At 37.4% G+C, this 23860-nt stretch overlaps 1 protein-coding gene across 2 annotated transcripts in view; it reads left to right on the top strand.

Annotated features, from left to right (window-relative positions):
- The window catches only part of ESRRG (estrogen-related receptor gamma), a 562217-nt gene that overhangs the window by 109199 nt on the left and 429158 nt on the right, over positions 1-23860 (top strand). The window lies entirely within an intron of this gene.

The raw sequence follows: 23860 nt of genomic DNA, 5'->3' as shown, positions 1-23860 counted from the left end.
ACCAAAATCCTGGACATGGCCTAAAAGTCCCATTTAGTCTGGCCCTACTCACCAGTCACATCTCGTCTCACCCCTCATCGCACCTGTCCTGTGGCCTTCTTATAGGTCCTTGGACCCACTAGACTCCTTTTTGCCACAGGACTGCTAAGCTGCTCTCTCTGCGTAGAAATCTCCAAGTTCTATCTTTGTCTGGTTAAGATGTACCCTTTTTCTCAGATATCTGCTCCATCTTCCCATCCTTAAGTAAGCCTAACCTGACTTCTCTGTGTCAGTCAAATCCCTTTATTGTACACTTTCACTTATTTTGCATAATGTGGCTTTGAGTAATGTCTGAGTCTCCCACTAGACTGAGACTCTGAGGCAGAGAATGAGGCTGCTTTAGCTTCTTTTTTTTTTTTTTTTTTTACAGAGTCTTACTGTGTTGCCTGGGCTAGAGTGCCGTGGTGTCATCCTAGCTCACAGCAACCTCAAACTCCTGGGCTCAGGCAATCCTTCTGCCTCAGCCTCCTGAGTAGCTGGGACTACAGGCATGCACCACTATGCCCGGCTAATTTTTTCTATATATTTTTAGTTGTCCGATTAATTTCTTTCTATTAGTAGAGACGGGGTCTCGCTCTTGCTCAGGGTGGTCTCGAACTCCTGAGCTCAAACCATCCGCCCGCCTCGGCCTTCCAGAGTGCTAGGATTACAGGTGTGAGCCACCGCACCCGGCCTAGCTTCTCCTCTGTCTTCCCAGCACTTATAGAGTCCTGCACAGAGTGGGTCCCTGATGTCCCTGGTGGGAGGAATCGGAGAGCTTAATGTGATTTTCCTCTTCCCTTGGTGTCCCTGAGGACACCCCTGCATGGCTTAGTATTTGGCAAAATATCATCAAATTACTTTTTTTATAGGTTGGTGGCTCATTTAAAAAAGCTTCCTTTGGGAATAATGGAGGGAGATAAACAGGTCTTCATTCAACTTTTACAAGAGAGAGCCTGCAAATGCTTTAGAATTACACGATTTCATGTTAGATTCCTTAGGACCTCGAGAAACATGGTTTAAGGCTGTCTTTGGACAACCGAGATGGCTAATGAATTTTATTAACTTTGAGCCCAATAGTTATCCAGAGCAGTGCCAGAAAGTGTCGCATACTCTGTTTCTTCCTCCAGGCCAGATTGTTTTCATTCTCTTAAGCAGTGGTGGTTTATAACGTCAGAAAGCAACTCTGTCCCTTCCCTTGTAATCAATGTCATAGTCAAGGTGCTTGTCCTGCTGCCTAATATAAATCCCTTTCCATGTAATTTAATAAACCCATTTCCTTTTGTTCTTTCCTCAGGGAGAATCTGTTTTGATAATTATTCTTTAAGTAGATGAATCACACTTACTTAGTGCCTCACGGTTTACAAAGTGTTTTAAGTACGTCACCTCATTAAATCTTGGAACAACTCGGTGAGTTGAGTATTATTCCCTCCCCTTTCACAAAACAGCCAAGAGAAATTATAGAACTTATTCAGAGTCACATGCTTTGTACGTGACACAGATGGGTCTCAAACCCAGGTGTTTGGGTTTCTAAGCCCAAAGTTGTTTTCACAATATTAGGAGCCACCATCTGTAGCAGGAAGAATGATATTCTACCTAGTTCTTCCTTTAGCTTATCACCATCTTTTCATATTAATGTATATGTTTTCTCAGTTGCTATTTTCTGCACCTGTGTTCATTTTCACTGTTCGTTTCTGGGCTCTGAGTTTTCCATGTGTAATATTATGAAGCCTTGAAATACAGTGTCTTTTTAGACAGCTTTAAAATGACTAGATTTCAATGGTTCCCATATAATGTATTTCATACATTCTGACATTGTGTTAGCTTTCATTTTTAGCAGCAGGATTTGTTAGACTAATAATGACTTGTGTAAGTCAGCAAAGGAAAAAATAAAAAGGAAAAGGTCCCTATTTGTGGGAACCCACCATCTAATGGATGAGACAACAGATGCAGGACTTTACAGATTAAATTTGTAGTCTGAGATGTTCATTCACACCCTGGTCTTTGCCATGTTTTCAAGTGGGAACACATTTTAAACATTCACAGACAAGGGAATTTTAGGCACTTAGCTACACTAAGCCCTGTCTTGGAATGAAGATAGAGAGGAAAGCAGAAAAACTCAAAAATGTTACTAGAGGTCTCTAGTTTGAGAAAATAACCAGGTCCCAAGCATTCAGCAGTCTCTGGACAGACAATGCCAGGGCCTCACACTGAGGTCACCATCCTGCCAGCCATGGTCCCAGCTGTATTAGGGGGGCTGCTCCCAGATTCTCCCAAGCACTTTCTTCCTCTCTTTAGCTTTGTTCACTTTTCTTTGTGTTTATTCCATAATAAGAACAAAACTTAAAGATTAGACTTTCTGTTTGCAGTTAGGAAAAAAAGGAGAAGAAAGCACTGATAATTTTTCTTTCTTTCGATCGTATTAATTATGTCATGTTTGACTACTGGTTTACAATTATCAAAACATTTCTTAGGTAAAATAATTGCTATAATGATCTTATAACAAGAGTCATCCTAGATAATTCTTTTGAAATGAATAATCTGTGGTAAAGATTATGTCACAATTTATTTTGTGTGTATATATATGTGTGTGTTTTTCTCTTTTAGCCAAATGGTTTTCAATAGCAATTACTGAAGTGTCGATGACCTTCTCGTCCAATTGAATTAAAAAACTTAAATGAAGTTTTACTAGTATCAGTCTTTGCTGTCATACAGGTAATTGAGAGCATGATATATGTTACAACAATGCCACCTATAGTTAGTAGCCTTTGTTTAAAGCAAGGTAAAATTTTACATATCCTGCAACAGAAAATAGCCTAAAATAAAAGTTTGTTAATCAACAGTGTATTGAATATCTACTCTTCCAAGCTCTAGGAAGAAAGAGACAAAGAAACAAGATTAAGGCACTCAAGTTGTGACTATTTCAGGGAAAATAGGACTATACTTAATAAAGAAATCCATAATTAAAGGTAATGTGTTCTAAATATCTTACAAGGGTCTGTGGCTTTTCTTTTATTTTCTTTATGATATCCTTTGAAAAGAATTTCATACTTTTACTTAGATAGAATTTATCAGTCTTTCCCTTTATGGTTGGCATTTTTTGTGTCGGCAAAAATAATTTTCTTTTTGCTGACAGGGCCCTCATGAAGATACTCTTATATATTGTCTTCTTCAAGTCTTAGGGGTTTGCTTTTTCACAGGTTTTGGTCCAGCTACAATTTTTTGTCATGTGTAATGTAAGGTAGAGTTTAAGATTAATCAGTTATCTCAGCACAATTTACTGAATAGTTCATCCTCTCCCTACAGATACGCAATTTACTTTTGTTAGATTTCAAGTTACGATCTGGTGAGGTCTTTTTCTCTAAGCTCTCTATTTGGTCCTATTGATCATTTCTGTCTCTCCTTGTATAAATATTATATTGTACATCTGATAGAAGAATTCAGCAAAGGGATGAACAAATAAATTTAGTATGTTCCTACAATACAGCAGTGAAATCAATGACCACAGCTATGTGCATCAACATGGATGAATCATAGAAGCATAATATTTAGTGAGAAAACAAAACACAACCAGAGAGGACTGTGTACAGTGTGATACCATCTTGAAAGATCCCATAGAAGTAAACTAAATAACATTATTTAGGGACACATTCATATGGTAAAATTTCTAAGAAAAATGAAGGAATGATGTGTGCACAATTCAAGGGGATGGTTACTTCTGGTGAGGAATAGAACTGAATGACTGAGGAACGGTCCACGGATAGCTTTAACAGGGTGGCAATGCTCACTACTTAAGCTGGATAGTATAATAGTTCCGTGAGGGTTCATTTCATTATTATGTTTCATAACTTACATATATAATACATATAGTCTTCCTATTTTAATGGTTACAAAAAGAAAATTTAAACACTATAAAAATACATACATTATGACAATCTTATAAAAGCATCTACAAGAGGGTAGAATTGTTACATTTTCTTTATATTACAGACTTCACTCTTAAATGTTCTATTTCTAATTCAAATTAAATTTACACACATATATCTATAATATTTAGGCAAACTGGTACAATATACTACAGTTTAAATCCTGACTTTGGGACTGACTAGCTGTATGAATAGAACAAGTTACTGAAATATTCTAAGCCTCAGTTTTCTAATCTGTAAAGTGAGAATAGTCCCTCATAGGATTCTTGTGAGGAGAACAGTTCCTGGCACATAGTCAGTACTTAGTAATGGTTAGTTTATGTATCTATTTTATTACTACTTTACTTAACAGAATCTCTCTACGTGTGTGTGTGTGTGTATATAAAGGTGTGTGTATACATTGAAATACATACATGTACACATATAATTTTTCACTTTGTTCTAGAAAATCTATTTGGCTCGCGTGTTTACTCAGTCACCTTTAAAAAAAATCCCATGGATTTTAGTGTAGCATTTAGAGGCACAGTTTTAAGCTCTTTTTTCTCTTAAATAGATACATTTGCAGCTTTTTAAAGAAATACAGTTGAAGACTAAAAATTCGTGTGTTTAAGTTGGCAAAAAGTCCAAATATATAGTCCTCTCGATACTTTTAGAGAGTTAAAAATTTGTTCTAGGATCTGGGAATCAGTAGTCAATAAAAGAGTTGTGAAATGAATGAGCTAAAATTTCTTGTCCTCATAGAGCTTATGTTTTGGTAGAGAGAGATATAAACAATAAAAAACAGGAAGGAAGGAAAAAGAGCGAGGGAGGCAGGAGGAAGGGGGGCAAAAGTAAGTAAAAAAATACATTTAAAAATTATAACATCTTAATGGTAAGCGTTATGGAAAAAATAAAACTGGATAAGGGGAATAGAGAATGCTGGAGATGGAGTTTCTGTTTTATGCAGAATATTCCAGAAGGCACTAAAACAAGTGAGAGAACAGGCAGGTGGATCTCTGGGGCAAGAAAGTCCCCGCAGAGGGAACAGGAGGCTGTGAGAGATCTGGGGACTGGTTGCTCCAGGATGCCAGGAGGCTGAAGCATCTGAGCAGATGGAGCAGTACCAGGAGAGGAGCTCGCACAGTTACCCGGTGGCAGATTGTGTTGTGCTTTAGTGGATGTTGTGAAGATTTTGGCTTTTACTAAATGATCTGAAATGCTATTGGATTACCCTGAGCAGAGGAGTAAGAAGATGGATCTAACATATTTTTAAAAGATCCCTCTTTAAAAATGGGCAAAAGACTTGAACAGACACTTCAAAAAAGAAGATATACAAATGGCCAGTAAGCACATGAAAATCTGTTTACAATCATTAGTTATTAGGGAAAGATGAATTAAAACCATGGCTAAAATTAAAGCAAACAACAACAAAAACCCACTGGCAGAGGCTTATAAGTATCTAGTGCAATCTGAACTTTTATCCATTGCTAGTTAGTGTGTAAAATAGCAGAACACTTTGGAAAATGGGCAGGTTTTATGAAACTAAAGATATTTAACCTATGACCCAGAAATTCCACTCTTAGGTATTTACCCAAGAATAACAAAAACATAGGTTCACAAAAAGTCTTATACAGAGGGTTCATAGCATCTTTATTCATAGTAGCTAAAAACTGTGAAACAATCCCAAATGTCCATCAACAGATAATGAACCAATTGTAGTAAGTTTATACAATGGAATACTACTTATCAGTGAACTGGGGTGAACTACTAATACACTCAATAATATGGATGAATTTTGTAATCATTATGCTGTGCAAAAGGAAACCAGGTACCAAAAAGGGGGGGGCATACTGTATGTTCCCATTCATTCTGAAACAGGCAAAACTAAGCTTTGATGATAAGAATCAGAACACTGGTTTCCTCTGGGAGATGATCGACTGGACAAGGTTATAAGGGAAACTCTCCAGGGTGATAGAGATGTTTTTTTTAACTTGGTTGAGATGGTTTTAAGAACGTACACATTTGTCAAAACTTATCAAATTTTACTCTTAAAATCTGTGTATTTTATTGAAAGGAATAATTATTAATTAATTTATTAGCTAGTAACTTAATACTTAAGATTTTTAACAAAGAAAACAAATATCACTTTGCCTTCTCTATAGACCAAAGAGGGTGGGCAAGAGTGGAAACAGGGAACCCATTTGGGATGCTATTTCAGTGGTCCAGGAGAGGGATGATGGTGGTGTGGACCAGAGTGGTCAGGATGAAAGGGTGATAACTGGTCACCTCTAGATATATTTAGAAAGAAGACCCAAATTGATTACAGGAGTGGTATTATAGAAAGAAAGAGAAAAGAGTATCTCTGAAGTTTTTGGTCTGAGTAACCAGAAGATGTAAAATATTGGGGAAGAATAGATTTGAGTAACGGGTGAAAGTAATCAGGATTCATTTTTGGAAATGTTAATTTTGAGATACGTATTAGACATCCAAATAAATGTGTTGAGTAAGAAGATGGATAAATGAGTCTGGAGTTCACAGAAGACATCTTGGCTAAAATTACAAATTTGAGATTTGTCAGTATATGTTAATATATGATATTCAAAACTATGGAGACTAGCCATGACCAAGTAGAGAGTCGGTGTAGAAAGATAAAAGAGGTACAGGGACTTCGCTTCTTTAACATTTTGAGTATGGGGAAGTGAGGAACAAGCAACAGAGAAGATAGAAGAAGCAACCAGTGAGGAAGACAACAAAAAGAAAATGATATCCTCAAAGTTAAGCAAAGAAATATGAGAATCTAACCAAGCCTTTTCCATGTTTGGATTCTTTCGAATCACTTTTGTCCATTGGTCGATACTTTTAACATCACAATGATATGGTGCTTTTCATAACCTGACTTGATAACCTTGAACTCTATCACTTTTAAGACTGAAAGTATAATTTTAAGACTACTACAGAATACTAGAGTTTAATCTATTTTTTGTTTGATTTTTGTTGTTTTTCCATTGGTTAACTTTTGATTTTCTTTATTCTTTGATTAAAAGCTTTTGATAGATAAATATTGATACCTGAATGACACAGAAATTGTTCACACCAACCTCTGTTAGCTTTCAAATTTTATGATTTTTTTCTGAAAGACTTGGCCATTTCTATTGTATATAGCTGCATTGCCAGGCATATGACAGGCTAGCTCCTATATATACAATGACTTTGTTTCCAGGGCAGCACCACAGGGCAATCTTTTCTGAAGGCATTTTAAGATGTTAAAATTTAAGTAAGAACAAATCCATCATTTGAAATCAAAAAAAGATACCAAATAGCCAAAGAAATACTGAGCAAATAGAGCAAAGCTGAAGGCATCGTACTACCTGACTTTAAAATATACTCTAAAGCAGTAGTAACCAAAACAGCATTGTAGTAGTATAAAAACAGATACATAGACCAATGGAACAGAACATAAAATCCAAAATTAAATCCACGTATTTACACCCAACTGATTTTTCACAAAGGTGACCAGAACGTACATTGGGGGACAGGACATCCTCTTCATAAATGGTATTTGAGAAACTGGATATCCATATGCAGAAGAATGAAACTAGACCCCTATCTCTCACCATATACAAAACTCAACTCAAATTCAATTAAATACTTAAATGCAAGAGCCAACCGTATAAAATGACTAGAAACTGTAGGAGAAATGCTTCAGAGCATCAGTCTAGGTAAAGATTGTATGGGTAAAACTACAAAAGCACAGGTCATAAAAACAAAAGTAGACAAATGAGGCTATATTAAACTAAAAAACTTCTGCACAGCAAAGGAAACAATCAACAGAGTGAAGAGACAGCCTGTAGAATGGGAGAAAATATTTTCAAACTATTCATCCAACAGGGGACTAATATCCGGAATATGTGAGAAATTCAAACAACAGTAAAAAAACAAATAATCTGATTTTTAAAATGGGCAAGGGATCTGAACAGACATTTCTCAAAAGAAGACATACAAATGGCCAATAAGTACACACAAAAAAATGTCCAGCATTCCTAATCATCAGAGATATGCAAATCAAAACTACAGTGAGATATCATCTCCCCCCAGTTAGAGTGGCTATTATCAATGAGACAAAAAATAACAAATGCTGCTGAGGATATGGAGAAAAGGGAACTCTTATACACTGCTGGTAGGAATGTAAATTAGTACAGCCACTATGGAGAATAGAAAGGAGGTTTCTAAAAAAAACTAAAAATAGTACTACCATATGATCTAGCAATCCCTCTACTAGGTATTTATCCAAAGGAAAGGAAATCAGTGTATTGAAGAGACCTCTGCTCCCTCATGTTTATTGTAGCACTATTCACAATCCTTGCCCAAGATATGGAGTCATTCTTAATGTCCATCAGCAAATGAATGGATAAAGAAAATGTGATATATATACACAATGGAATAGTAGTAAGTCATAAAAAAGAGTGAAATCCTGTCATTCTAAGCAACACAAATGAATCTGGAGGATATTATGTTAAGTGAATTAAGTCAGGCACAGAAAAATAAATACTGCATGTTCTCACGCATGTGTGGGAGCTAAAAAAATGAGCTCATAGAAGTAGAGAGTAGAATTACGGTTGTTAGAGGCTGGGAAGGGTAGGTGTGAGAGGAATTAGGGAGAGGTTGTTTAACATGCAAAATTATAGGTAGGTCAGAGGAATAATTTCTAGTGTTCTATAGCACTGTAGGGTGGATATAGTTAGCAATAACTTATTGCACATGTTCAAAAAGCTAGAAGACAGGATTTTGAATGTTCCCAACACAAAGAAATGATAAATGTTTGAATTGATGGTTATGCTAATCACATTGATTTGATCATTACACATTGTATGTATGTATCAAAATATCACTCTGTACCCCATAATATGTACAATTATTATATGTCAACTAAAAATAAAAAGGCAAAAAAAAAAAAACCAACTCCATATGCCGTCACCAATGCAAATAGTACCAATGAGGTGACAATCAGATGAACAGCTAAGTTCACACATGCTCAGGCAGGATCACTACTGAGATGTCACAACTTACTCCTCTGCCTGTCAGCTGGCAAGTGTCTTAATTGAGGAAACACGGCACTTATATTAACATGAACCATACCCCTTTGTATGTAATAGCTTTGATATTCTGAGGCATACATTATATATACATGTAGAACCTGATTAGGTAATCAGAATATTGTTCAACTGGAGGAACACTCAAGGCATGATCTTTGACTCATTTTATATAAGGTCTTCTTATTTACACATGCCTAAATCAGGTAATTAGGAGCTTTTGAGTGCATTATATTGAAAATCGCATAATGCATTCTGCTCTTGTTTCCCTAGAAGAGGCCAAGATTCATCATGTTTAATTAAGCATCAAGAGGTAGGAATACTGACAGTATTTCCAGGGCATAGAATGAAGCGAACTCAACTTGGTTTTGACAGTCCCAATGCAGGGATAGTGAGTTCTTATTGAGTTCTCTACAGTACTTTCCTGAAAAAGGCCCCTCAAAAGAGTGAATACTTCTTTAGTGGCAAGGGGCCATACTGAGGTTTTAATTTTTTAATATACTGCGTTATTACTTATGGCATTTTATAAACCCACGCAGTACTGCAATTTAAAAAAATCTGATGGAACTCATATTATTAACAAGTCCATTATCTCATAATTTAAAAATATTCAAAGATGAGATATCATGATACAACCTGACTCCTAAACTAAAGAACCAAGATGACAATTAATTGATGTTTAGATATATTTCTTTCCCCTTTTACAACTAAAAGATAGGAGGGAGCATGGAGTCTATAGAAAATCTAAAATAATGGTAGTAAAATACAGTGTGTGGATCATTTTTCATTTTGCATAGGCCTTTTAATGTTTTTCTTCTACTAGTCTTAGGATTTTTTTCCATTACCCTCCAAACTGATAAATCATTAATGATGACCCATATTATTACTTTCAGTGTTTACAATTATGTCTGTTAAAAAGGGCATAGATTTATTCCTTCCTTTAAGCATTTTTAAATAAGACATGAAAAAATGCTTCAGCTACATTTTTTATAATTTCAAAATAATTTTTACATTCTTTCTACTTCTCAAATAGAACCTTCATCTGTACGGCTCTGTGATTTATGATGACATCATGTCCTTTCAGAGATAACATTATTATGTCACTGAACTGAAGTGGTGAGGTCAAAAGTATATAAGAAGTAATTATGGGCGTGGAAGCCCATGCTTCCATTCAAAAGGAAGTGGAGAGTGAGGATGAAGGCGCCCAGGCAGAGCCAATAGAAAAGAAGAAAGAGGAAAGCAAAATCTTTGAAATATGGTCATTGGCCTGAGCAGAAATTTTGCCCTCAGCATTTTCATACTATGCTTTGGGAAATGAAAAAAAAAAAAAAATAATGATTAAAAAAAAAAAAAGCCAGTGAGCCTTTAAAACTTTACTCTATTGCATTACTAAGAAAGGCTTTAGAAAACAGAGGGGTTACATAAATGAGAGCAGGTGCGGTCGTGCAGAGGTAACTATTCAGCATATGTAACTGCAGTTGGAAAATCATTGTCTTGCAGAGAATACTCGAAATTGGTCCCTAATGGCCTTGGTTTTTGTCATATGGTCTTGATTATAAGGCTAAAATTGCCTTGCCATGCCTTTAGTGTGAACGAGATGGATGGATAATTATTACGTGCACTGAATACCTTTCTGCATGGAGGAACTAGGACATCCCCTGGTCATTGTAGCTACCATTTCGACTGGCTGTCAGAAAAGCTCTAAGCGGCCAATTCATCACCATATTTATGTGAGGGAGAAATGGAAATGTGCCTGTGTGGCTGGGTGTGCACACTCCCACATACATATACATATGCAGATTGTAGACAAGCTGAAGTGGCCCAGTGTGAGCCATTGTGAGGCTGTGTTCAAAGAAACAGTTGAATTAGTGGCGATGAGAGGTACAAAAATGAAACCTTGAGCTCTGCAGAAAATTGATGACTCTTGGTGGTGCCCACGTGCTAGTCGCTGGTACCAAAGCGGTGCCGGCAAAGATTTGGAGACTCAGTTTTAAATGTTGGAGGAAGTTTGAAAGTATTGACAATAGGAGCTGTCAAGCAAACAAGAGATATTTGCGGAAGACTGATGATTTTAAATACGCTAAGAAAGAAAAAAAATCTTCCCTTCGTTAATATGTATTTTTTAACCAATTTTGCTATCTCGCATACCTCTCAGCCTCCTCTCGGAAGGTGGATATGATGACAGTGACAAAAATTCCAGCTGCTATTGCTGCTGAGAATGAATTTCATGGCTGTTTCATAGTTGCCACCACTCTCCCTACTGTGAGGACGTCAGGGGAGGACACTGTGGGGAATAAGAGCAGACCTCGTGCTTTGTCATATCTGAGTGGGTAAGATTCAGGACGGCACTAAGATCCCCGACCATGACCACACAACTCATCCATCTTGGGGATATTTATTACAGATCCTGTCCTTGTGAGCCTGTGGCTTCCCCTTTCCATGCAGCCCTTTGCAAAATATGGGCAATTAGCTGTTAGGGGCCCTCTCTTTTCCACGCTGAGCCTTGAACTCTGGGGCCAGCACTGAAAGGAGAAACAAATCACACTTTCCTGAAGAGTGCATAGAAAGTCTAATGTGAGAGCAAACACTGGTTTGAGAGAATAAGCTTCTGGGCCCCAAATCGGCATCTGGAAGTTTTCTGATTGTGGTATATAATTTGCCACTCAAAGCCGAGTGTGGGTGTTGGTGGTGGGGTAGTGGGGTGGGGGGAGAGGTTGCACAAGGTGGTCGATCAGATTTAGCCAATCACTCCAGCTGTTCTGCTGATGACGTTTTGATTGTTTTGATGCGGGCTGTATATTTAAGGTAAGGAGTGGCCAAAACAGTAAAAAATTAAGGAAGGATATTTCTTTGCAAATTAAACAAAAAGAGGGGAAAATAATTGTGCAGAACCTTTATTATATATACGTATATGTATATATGTGTGTGTGCCTGTGTCTCTGTGTGTGTATTAATATATATGTGTGTTTATGTCTCCATGTGTGTATTCCTGTTTAAAAATACTTAAGAATGAGAAAACTCTAGCAATTATTTTAGCATATTTAATATAAGCTTTTATTTTCTGCTGTATATATACAGTGATACATAGTTTTGTTATACCCATTATTGTGCTATATGGTAGTTAAATCTGGGATTCTAGGGCAATCAAACATGAGGGTTACATGTTTTGGTGCTGTTTTTAGCTTTCATTTCTATTGAAAAATGCTAAATTAGTAGCATTTTGTGATTCCTGATTTAGCTCTTTTAATAAGAAGCAGAAGCTAAAAACAGCCCAACCAAGCAGTTGAAATCTTATCACAAGCCAGTAAGATCAATAAGCTAAAAAAAGTATGAAAGTTTTTTGAGTGACAGCTTAAAAATGGAAAATTTAAATATATATCGCTGCCTTCTGCTCCATCGTGTAATGCATAAAGCCCATTTTGGCAGTACATTTTTAAACAGTCAAGAGAGTGATTTATTAGTATCACCGGATTTGTGTTTATGTTCCATGCTGTAAACTATGCTTATAGCAATATATCTATATTAAGGCATTAATATTAGGAGCGCTACCTAAGCTTAACATTACTAATATTGTTCAAAGTATAGTTTATTGGGCTATAAAGAGTAACATCAGTATTGACACTTGCTGCATCATCTAAGTCCCTGAACAACTCGTGTCTGATGCTAAATGAACATGCTGCTGCTGACAGGATATAAAACATAGATAGTGGATACGAGTGATATTTCATGGCTACTGCTGGTGTTTCTACTCTCCTTTGATCTATAGAGAAGGAATTTTCTATGCGCTGAGACCTCAGTAGATTTTCTCAGTGTTTATTAGAGGGTTATGATTAGAGGCTATCACATCTCAGTTTTAAATATTCTCATTTCATATGACCACTAATTTTAAACTAATTTCATGGTCAACATCTTGTGAAAGTTCTATATATGACCTTTCATTAGGTGGAGACTCTATATGTTAAAAAAGATTAAGAGAAATGCACTTTCAGAATAGGGAAAAGACTGATAATATGAATTTCTAGGAGAGTTTTCTACTTTCTAAAGTAACGAACTATAACAACCTACCCTGGTTTTGTTCTTATGAGGCTCTGTGTTTTGCAGGCAGTGACTGTACCTTTCTCAAGATGTGAAACTATAGTTCCTATCTACTCAACAAGAAATACTATCTTCAATAATTGTGTACAGTGGTCTATGTCACAGATAAAATAATTATTGCCTATGATAATGGAAGGATAGTTAGCAAATTAGGAATTGAGATTCTCTTTAACACTCAAGCTAGGTCTTCACCTTGATATGAAACTGGTTGTTATTTATTAATTTATTTTACACATTTTAATTGAAGTTTGACTGCCATGTGGTGAACACTGTTGCCATAGACAAGTACATTTTTTAAGCTTGATTTCTTTTGTTGAAAATCAAGACAGTATTTCAAGTCTATTTGAATGTCAGCAGATACACCGTCCTTTATTAAAGGCTATAAACAATGAAAAAACTCACTCTGAAAAGTTACCTTCAGAATAGGAGGCAAAACAGTCATGTAAGTCATGAATGTGCTAATTTATCTAGATGTTCCTAACTTTACATTGCAAAGACTAGTGATATAAATTAAGTTTCGGGTTCATTAGAATTGGAAGAAAATAATCATATCTAGTAATTCATTCTTTCATTCATTCAACAAACTATTATGGAGCACCAGCTATGTGTCAGAAACCATGTTGCTCTCTGGAGAATTAATGATAAAAGGAGCACATTGCTTATCCTGAAGACACAGTCAAATGATATCCCATTTTGCTGAAGTAATCCAAAAGAAGTAATGAAAAGATTAGTTCTTTTTTTCCCTTCAAACTAGTAAAGGAGAGGATTCAAATACATCACATGATAACGACCAAACACATTTTTTGTTAGTTTATAATTTCTTGCTCATTTGTTATAGCGTATGGTAGAGGCAAGCTCACTGAAATGTTAACATATTCATATACTTCCCTTGCCTTTTTCACCTCAAATATTGTAATTTTTGGAACTGACTAGGTGGTAACAGGAAAGAGACCAGTTTAGGCAACACTTTAAAAGGATAGACAGCTTATGATCTGAGACATTAATACTAGGTGTGCTAACTTTGCTGAACGTTACTCATCTTGTTAAAAGTGAAGATAGGCAAGCATTGCCTTTCTTTCAGTCTAAAGAAGGTTAAGTAGAGAGTGAACAGTGAGCTAGGTAGGAGAAGGGTGATTTTCTCATCCAGAAAATAAGAAATACATGCTCACCTTTTCAAAGACATAAAAGTCTGTGCCTTGGTGAAACCTTTCATTTTCCCCTAAGAAACCTTTAATATTATTTCACATATTTTGTGGTAAACAAACCTGCAGCCCGTGCATGTTTGCAGATAGTGGCTATGTGGTTACTGCACAGGAAACAAAGAACGAGGGAGTCATCAGGAAAGGGTTCTTTCTTTCCTTTCATCTACATCCAGAAGGAAGGAGCTGGAGGTGGATGTGGCTGGTCCCAGTGCAAGAAGCCAGTAAAAACAGGAAACATTAAGTTCTAGAGCTTCAGACTGGTGAAAGTGTTGGGAAGGCGGGGTGCTCTGTTCTTTTCTAGTTGATCCACTCACAGCATCCAGAGCATGCTGAACCCATGGGAGATGCCTCCCTCTCCCAAAGTATGTTGGGGTTTCACAAAGAATTCAAAGCAATTTAAGTTTATGTTACTGATTCTTGAGCCCTAAATACATCCTTATAAAATACACAGAACAGTGGCAGAGCTAGGAAGCCCAGGGACCTATGAAATCCAGTGTTTTTTCATTAATTCCTCAGTGTCTCATTTCATAGTTGAAATATTCAGCTTTGGTCTAAAAAGCAGCTAAAAACCTATGCAAAGAGCTTGTAAACAAACACCCACTTGGACCATCTGGTTTTGTAACACATACAAGTGATTAAGCTTTAGAGCTATGATGGTTAAATTTTTAAGAACACAACAATCCCAAATACCCCCAAGTAGATTCCTTATAAGAGTTTATAGGGGGGAAACATGTGATGCTTTATATAGTTAATAATCTGGAAAGGTTAAAACAATTTTTTTTGTTTCCTTACTTTCCTCTGTCTCACCCTTCCTCTGATAAATGGAGCATATTCATTACAATACTCATAATGAAGAAAGAACTTTTGTTTTCATTATGAGTATTATGGAAAGTTACAACATATGGACTAAAAAACATGTTTATAGTTCCACTATACTAAATCTACATTGTTAACAACTTACAGTGTTCCTCGGATCTTTACCTTCGTTATTATTTTTGCCCTCGACAGGGAGAGAAACATATATGTTTGAATGTATGTGTGTGGGTGTGCATACAACGGGGTATCTTAGTTCCTTCTAGAATATATTAAGCAATCTGGCTATTTGCAAATAATGAATTCATACTTTTTGTCCATGACGACTGAAGAAAGTCAGGCCAGGGGGAAATTAAATACGTTAAGAGCTCTCATTTTAATTGTGTAATATCGATACTGTCTTTATAGTTAATTTCCTTGACAAGTTGTAGGGCATATAGATTGGATTCTTCAGATATTTCTAATGTGGAAATGATTCCAAATTGGAACATTTCATTTAGGCGACAACACTGAAGGGAAAAGAATAAGCTGCACCCTCTTTCACAAGCATGTGGAAATACAACACAGCTTTCTAACTGATGACTATTGAAATGAATTGCCCAAGCACATAGAACCAAAAACTTCCAAGTGAAATAAAAACTCCAGGAGAGAAAGCAAGATCATTCATTTCCCCTCTTTCTGTCTTCCCAATCTTGGCCAGACCTTATCCCTAGGTTTATCCTAGTAGCTGATGGGATGAAAGAAAATAGTTGAAGAGGAGAAAGAGTTCTTGATTTGAAAACTGGAGTGATTTGAAGGCTGAGCTCCTTCTGTTTTGCGTGTCTCTGACTTCAGTGCATGGCGTCCAAGGTTGCCCATATCATCTGAAAAAAGGAAACCATATGGGATATTGTGTGTGGGAGGGATTTATGGACCAAGTATGGGGCGGTTCCTGTCACTTCTACTGTCTTTCCATGGAGGAAGGCTCAATCCCAGGACCGTCCCTTAGTGCAAGGGCGGCTTGGGGATATGATTAGCTGTGTGCCAAGGAACAAGAGGAAACGAGTTTGGTGGACTGCTGGTTAGTCTCCACTATGAGAGGAAAAGAGAAAAAAAGATGGATGTTGATACAGGACACTCTATAGTCCTTTTTATTTGCTAAGAAATCAGTAAGGTTATTAAAGCCCTTTTCAGGGATGTGCTGGTAAACTGGCTGTCTGGGTTAGGAGCTAGGGGAGGGAGGGACCTCCCCTGATTTGTTTGCTGATTTCCTTGGTGTAAATACTCACACTGTGGCTGATTTCAGGATATGAATGTGAAGTCCCTGAATGTGGATTCGGGAGGAGATGCTCAGCCCCAGCCCTTGTGCGTCATTTTACTAATGATAATGATTCTGAGAAAACACATCTGAGGCAGCCCATTTATGGGAAGAAAGCGAGCGTGCATTTTGCCTTTGGTATTTGACACAAGGCAAGATTCACGTCAAAATGGATCTCTTTATCATCTAAAAAACCATCAATATGATGTATTCACATCAACAACAGATGGGGGTATACAATTTTGAGTTAGAAAAAAATAGCACCAAGGGCACAGTGAGTCACAGCCACCCATCTGGACTGAATCCTGGGTCACTCTCGGGCGAAATTTCAAGCTCCTAGAACAACTTTCCAAGGAGTGTACCGAGAAGTCAGATGCTATTTCCGAAATATGTATATGTTCTATTTATATTTTCTTCTTGGAATTTCACGTGATTGTTCCTGTAACTGTTTTCCAAGAAGAGGGAAAGACTTGGGAATGGAATGGAAGATGGGGATGCGAGAAAAGAGATACTAAGGACCATCCCTTTGTTTCTGTCTGTAAAACAAGTTGGATGGTGGTGTCATTCCCTGAGAGAGAAGCAGAGACATGATAGAAGCTGGTCTGTGTTTTAACAATGCTAAAATTCAAATGGATGCTCAGATCTTAATTGGCTAATTAATTAATATTATTAACAGACCAATGGCTGTATATCCTCCTGAAATGTTCACTATTGCTTGTCTCCTTTTGTCATCCGAAGAATTAGGCCATGTAATGATCACTTCCATTTGCTCTTAACATTCTGTTTGATCCATGCAGATGTGGGTGTGGTGCTCTTGAGTCAAAGTATAGTGGCCAGGATGACCAGTCAAGATATGTGATGCACTGTGCTTCTGCCCAGTTGCTTTTTTTTGTTTGTTTCAAAATATTAAGGGGATACAAATGTTTTTGTTACAGTGATAGCTTTTGTAATGCTTGAGTCAGGGCTATAAGTGTGCCTATCACCCAAATGGTGTTCATTGTATCTGTTAGGTTAGTTTCTGCCCCTCTTCTCCTCCTCCCTCCCCCATCCCCTGCTTGATTTCCAATAACTTTTGCTCCCTCTGTGCACATGTGTGCTCCTCAGTTAGTTACAGTTAGAGAGTACATGTGGTGTTTACTTTTCCATTCTTGAGATACTTTAATATAGATAGATGGTCTCCAGTTCCGTCCAAATTGCTGCAAAAGGCATTAATTCATCCTTTTTTATGGCTGAGTAATAGTCCAGAGTATACATATACCACATTTTGTTAATCCACTCACGAGTTGATGGGCACTTGGGTTGATTCCACATCTTCGCAATTGTGAATTGTGCTGCAATAAACATTCAAGTGCAGGTGTCTTTTTGATTAAATGGCTTCTTTTCCTTTGTGTAGAGACCCAGTGGTGGGATCGCTGGATCAAACGGTAGGTCTACTTTTAGTTCTCTGAGAAATCTCCATACTGTTTTCCATAGAGGTTGTACTAATTTGCAATTCCACAGTGTATAAACATTCCTTTTTCTCTGTATCCATGCCAGGATATTTTTTGGACTTTTTAATAAAAGCCATTCTAACTTGCGTAAGGTAATATCTCATTGTGGTTTTAATTTTCATTTCCCTGATTATTAGTGATGCTGAACATTTTTTCATGTGTTTGTTCTGAAAAACTTCTGTTCATGTCTTTGCCCACTTTTTAATGGGGTTCTTTATTTTTTTTTTCTTGCTGATTTCTTTGAGTCCTTTGTAGATTCTGGATATTAGCCCTTTATCACATATATAGTTTGTGAATATTTTCTCCCATTCTATAGGTTGTCTGGTTGCTCTGTTGATTATTTTCTTTGCTGTGCAGAAGCCTTTTAATTTAATCAAGTCACATTTATTTATTTATTTTTGTTGTTGCTGTAATTGCCTTTGGGGTCTTAGTCATAAATTCTTTGCTGAGTCCAGTAACTAAAAGAATTTTTTCTACATTTTCATCTAGAATTTTTATGGTTTCATGCCTTACATAAGTCTTTCATCCATCTTGAATTAATTTTTGTAAGTGATGAGAGATAGAGCTCCTGTTTCATTCTTCTGAATCCAATATTCCCAGCACTATTTATTGAATAGGGCTTCTTTTCCCCAGTATATGTTGTTGTCTCCTTTGTCAAAGATCAATTGGTTGTAGGTAGATGGTTTTATATGTGGGTTCTCTGTTCTGTTCCATTGGTCTATACCTCTATTTTTGTATAAATACCATGTTGTTTTGGTTACTATACCCTCGTAGTATAGTTTGAAGTCTGATAATGTGATGCCTCCAGATTTGTTCTTTTTGCTTAAGATTGCTTTGACTATTCAGGCTTTTTTCTGGTTCCAAACAAAGCATAGAATTATTTTTTATAGATCTGTGAAATATGACGCTGGTATTTTGATGGGAATTGCGTTGACTCTATAAATCACTTTGGGTGTATGGACATTTTAACAATGTTGATTCTACTGATTGAGCCCAGTTGGTTTTGCTATGTGTGGGTTTGCTTTCAGAAGTGTTAAAGATATAGTGCCTCTTGAATGAATGATGTCATCTGGGTCTCCACTGTAAAGACTCAGAGTTTCCTATGAGGTGCCTGTTGCTTTGTTTTAATTGGGAGGGTCACGATGGCAGCACGAAGACTGTGTCCTTGTACTGTTTATTTGGAACACAAGCCAAGGCAGATCAAAACCTAAGCGTGGATTAAATCTGTGACTTCTTGGTTCTAGTCAGTTATTAGTTTATTTTAGGCCAATTTCTATTTTTAGAAAGTACTAAACTGGTAATGACAGACTCAGGTACTGAAGTTTCTCAAAAAGTTAATTCATTCACTTGGTAAATAATGAGCTGTTCCAGGGAGCAGTACTCCTCCGGCCATATTTTCTTATGATGGTGAAAAGTAAGCTCCTCTGAAACTAACTTTCCTCATGCCAACCTACTCTATTGAATTTTTCCTTAGCTGTGGTCTGCCAAAAAACAGAACTGAGGCTTGGCACACCAGTTTTGATCAGACCAACCATCAGAATCATAATGTCCAAAGTACAAAGCCCACTAATTGAATTTCATTCACTGGACTGAAATACAGCAGCCAAGGCAGAGAACACTGTTGTCTGTTTTTTATGAGGTCCAGAGTCTAAAGTCATTTTTTAAATGTGAGTGATGTAATTTCTTGTATCTTTCATTTAAAATGCTACTTGGTAAACAGTGTTTCAGATTAGTGTATTGGTAATTTAAATGAAGACAGTACATCAAGCTGAATCTGAAAAGAAAGAAGTTTGGGAAATGATTCATTCCACTTTTGTGTGATCTGCTGTAGAAAATAATAAATAAATAGGTAAGGAGAGGGAGTTTGTGGACTTTAGGAGATATAATTGAACTATTTCTAAAGCAGAGTCAGTCTCAATAGCTAAATCTTTGTTTTCTTCAAGCACACTAATAAATTCTGCCTAATTCATTTTTTATTTTCTCTCGGGGTCTGCTTGCAGATTTGCCTCAACAAAGGAAGCATCATGTTACATCTTTTTAATAATTGATGGCTCTGAGTCCTAGCCAGCTTGAAGGAAATTCTGAAAATAGGTACTGATTGAGCAAATGCCTCCTTCCTCCCCACATTCCCCTCCTCAGCACTCTCCACTCTTTGTTTAACAAAACCTACTTTTCCCTCCCGCTTTTGTTTCTTTGCATCCTTGATTGGGGGCAGATCATTTGGGTTTAGGCTTCATCTAATGGTTGGTATCTCTCCTTTATTTCATATCATTCTATTTATTTTATTAAAGATAAAGGGAGCTGTTAATTATAAGCCGACTGATGTAACAGAGACCTCCTAATTAATTATCAGAACTGTTGTGTTCTAATCAGAGTTGGTTTGTTGGGACTATAAAAAGTTGGGCTTAGAGCGTGTCCCTCTAGATTTGCAGTATGCTATCCCCAAGGGTCAGATTACCCTGGAAGCTAGGTCAGCTGCATCCTTGCCTAACTCCAGCTGTTCCTGCAGGTTCTAATACTGTGAGCTGATCTGTGTTTTCCCCCCAGAGAGAGAAGAGCATCTCCCTTTTGCCTCACTGTTGGTGTCATTAGCAGTTGTCTAAGACTTGGAAAAGCCATTATGGCTTTCAGGCAGCTGTGGTTGGTAGAAGATCAGACTGGTCTACAGTGATTCTGGCTTCTAGTCATGACTTTGTAAGTCACTTTGCCTTCTGAGACCTCCCTTTCCTCACGTGCAAAATGAGGGCTTTGGAGTGGATCATCTCCAAGATCTCCATCAGAAGTAGCCTTCTTGCATCCTCCAGGGAAGGGGATGATGATCCCAGGAGAAGTTGCGTTCCATTTGATTTTGGGTGCGTTAACGATATTCTGAATTTGAGTGACTGGAGGTCATTTGCTCCTTCTTTGTAAACTTTCCAGTTTCTTCCCATCATTTTTCTTTTCTCTTAGTCTTTCACTTATTTCTTTTCCTTTAATTTCAACCTTTTTCCTTTCCTTTTCTGACTTTCTGTGTTTCTAGGGTTAACGTGGAAGGAAAAAGATTGGCAGAGTATTACAATCAAGGGTGTTGGCCGATTGAATGAAGAAATCATTATTTTAAAAAAAAAAAATTTCTGTCCTCACAGAAAAGCTTCCTCTATCAGAAATTGTATCAGAAGGTAGCCAATATTATTGAATTTGTGAAGACTAACTGAAATATTGGGAAATCTAAATCTGAAATTCTATGTTTGAGCTCATTTTATTATAACTGGGAGAAAGCCTTACATTGTATCCATTGCTGAAAAAGCTATATCTGAATTGATTGATTATTGTCCCTTCGCAAAACCGTTTTCTAATCTTTGATTCACTTTTCAAGGGACACATCATGTACACGACATCATGACGTTTTCTCACTTATTAGAGCAAGCTTTCTGGGGGGGTTGAAGTCATCTTTGCCCTGTATCTCCCAGCAACCAGTAGCTTGCTTGTATGTTGTGTCTTCCAGGATAATCTTCTCTGATTGCCATTACTGAAATCCTAAGAAAAATCTTCAAATAATCCAACCTATTTAGACCCAGACGAACAACATACAGTAGGGAATCTGGGAAGCTGAGGAATTTCTTCTGTTTGTTTTTTTACTGACTGTACACTAAGGTTATATTCAGGAGGATCAAAGGAACTATTTGCCTTTCCCCTTTTAAAAATCTTTACTTCTGCTCTCTATTTACTTTCCGAGAGTATATGGGCTCAGGCTTTTGTTTCTGTATGTAAGTAGATTACAGGTAACTCTTCCCAGTACGATGTGCTCCTAAGGTTTTGGAATTCAAAATGTGCTTTTCCCCAAGGACGGCTGTGTTAATGGTTGGGTTCCACTGTAATGCTACCATGTTTCAGGAATATTATGTGCTAAATGGCTTCTCTTTTTATTGTAATGTCCATTCTCAGAAAGATCTTTTTCCCTCTGAAAGTAGAGCAGTAATTCCCCTTCTAAGAAGGTGCTTGCAACAAGGCAGAGGCTGCCGCTGCTTGTGCTATGGGAGTGATGGTCAGGATGGGATAAGTCCCACTGCCTTGGGATCAGTGACTTTGTGGGTGAAAGGACACTGGTAATTTAGTTATCTATATTTGCTTTAAAAGTATTTTCTGGGATAGGAAATGCTATCTGAGATACTTGCTCCCTGACCTCATACTATGTAACCTCGGTGGAGCAGCACCATTCACGTTTTAATATATATGGAAGGTGCCCCCAGAATTGCACAATGCAAAATCCAGCCACCTGCACCTGGTAGTTCTTAACCCTGGAATTAAGTTTTTGTTGTCAGTTTATATGTTCTACCTCAGTAATTAGTTAGATACTATATAAGCAGTTCCCAGTTTACAAAACAGTTCTGTCTCAGTCTACATTTTAAAACTGGTTGTTTGGAATTTGCAACCAAGGGGGTAAAAATGAGATAGATAGTAGTGAGTTTTCTAGGTTACCCACAAAAATCTTCTCAATCATACTGTAACTGAACTTCTAAAGACTGTTTGCAATGGTACTTTTTTCTATTCTTCAGTAAATTATCCATAGTATTGAATAAGAAATATTCCACCTGGGTTGATTGTCATCATTTAAAGCAGGGTTAAGCTGGAGCAACGTATAGTGCGTTTGGTAGGAAGAGGAGATCATAGAGGTGATAGGAACACATTCCACACACCCTTGCAATGTCTCATCTTCCACTGCCCACAAACCCTGAATCTCCTGAATTGAGTGCTTCTGCTCAGAGTTAAGTTGTATTTGTGGGATCAAAAGAAGAACTGGGCTGAGCGTGGTGGCTCAATCCTGTAGTACCAGCACTTTGGGAGGCCAAGGCCAGAGGAGGAGGATCGCTTGAGCCCAGGAGTTTGAGATTGTAGCCAGCTATGATGACACCATTTCGGATATGAAGTTTGACAAGTCACGTACTTCAAATGTTAACTTGAAATCTATAGCCACACTGGCCATGCGCATTAGCAGTATTACAGGGGCAGCAACATAATAGTTGAAATCAGCACCTGAAGGATTTGTATTGAGTCAGATCCTTCTTTCGTACCTCTTTAGTCCTAAACTTTCTTAAAAAAAAAAAATAAGCAGTGACCTAAGTAAGGTCTTCTCAGGCTTCTTACCCTATAGAGTCAATTGGGTGGGTTCTTTCCTGATGTTTCTTTATACTTACATAAATTACAGCTTTTAAGCAGTCCTCTTATGTTCACAATCCTAGAAAATAAATAGGTTTGGATACTCACATTCAAGTCATGCTACCTCCTGCCTCACTCATGAGTATACTGGAAACACCTTCCTAGTTTTATCAGTAAAGCACCCATCTGTCTTGATTTGAGATGCTGTCAAATCCCAATCTACAGTAGAAGTCTCCTTGGTGTCTGGTCTTAGTTGATTTGCAGCTCTCACCCTATGCAAGAAATTATTTTCTAATACCCAAATGGTTTCTCTGTAGCATTAAAGCAAATTATCAAAGTATGATTCCAATTGCTGTTTGTAGTGTTGGGGTATGAGGAAACGTGGAATTGAAACCTCAATCTTGTTTATTTGCCAAGCGTTTTACTTTTAAAGTTTACTTTTAACTTTTACTACTTTTTACTTTTTCTTGAAAGAAAAGGGGGAAAGCTATTGGGTTGAAGGGTGTCTTTAGTGAATAGATGAGAGGCCCCTCTGAGAGTCTTCCAATCACATTGAGGCATCTCTTTGAAGTGTTCCCTCCCCAAAGTCTACAGTGACCACATTCATCCCTCAAGGGGCGTGGTGCAAATGGCCTGGTGCCACCTGACTAATTAGGTTCCCCACATCTTGTACTTAATAAATTGCACCAGAATGAGCACCAAATTTTTAGGGGTGTTCCAGTTGCCTGTTGGTCACGACCTTCTCATTTCCCTTCTCCTTCCCTGAGCAGCAAGTTCAGCACAGAATTTCCCAGGATGTCTGAGGGATCACTTC

The sequence above is a fragment of the Propithecus coquereli genome, unplaced genomic scaffold (genome assembly GCF_000956105.1).
Source record: "Propithecus coquereli isolate 6110/MARCELLA unplaced genomic scaffold, Pcoq_1.0 Scaffold94, whole genome shotgun sequence".
NCBI lineage: Eukaryota > Metazoa > Chordata > Mammalia > Primates > Indriidae > Propithecus > Propithecus coquereli.
Note: the sequence above shows the minus strand (reverse complement) of the source record. Positions and strands in the feature narration are given on the sequence as shown.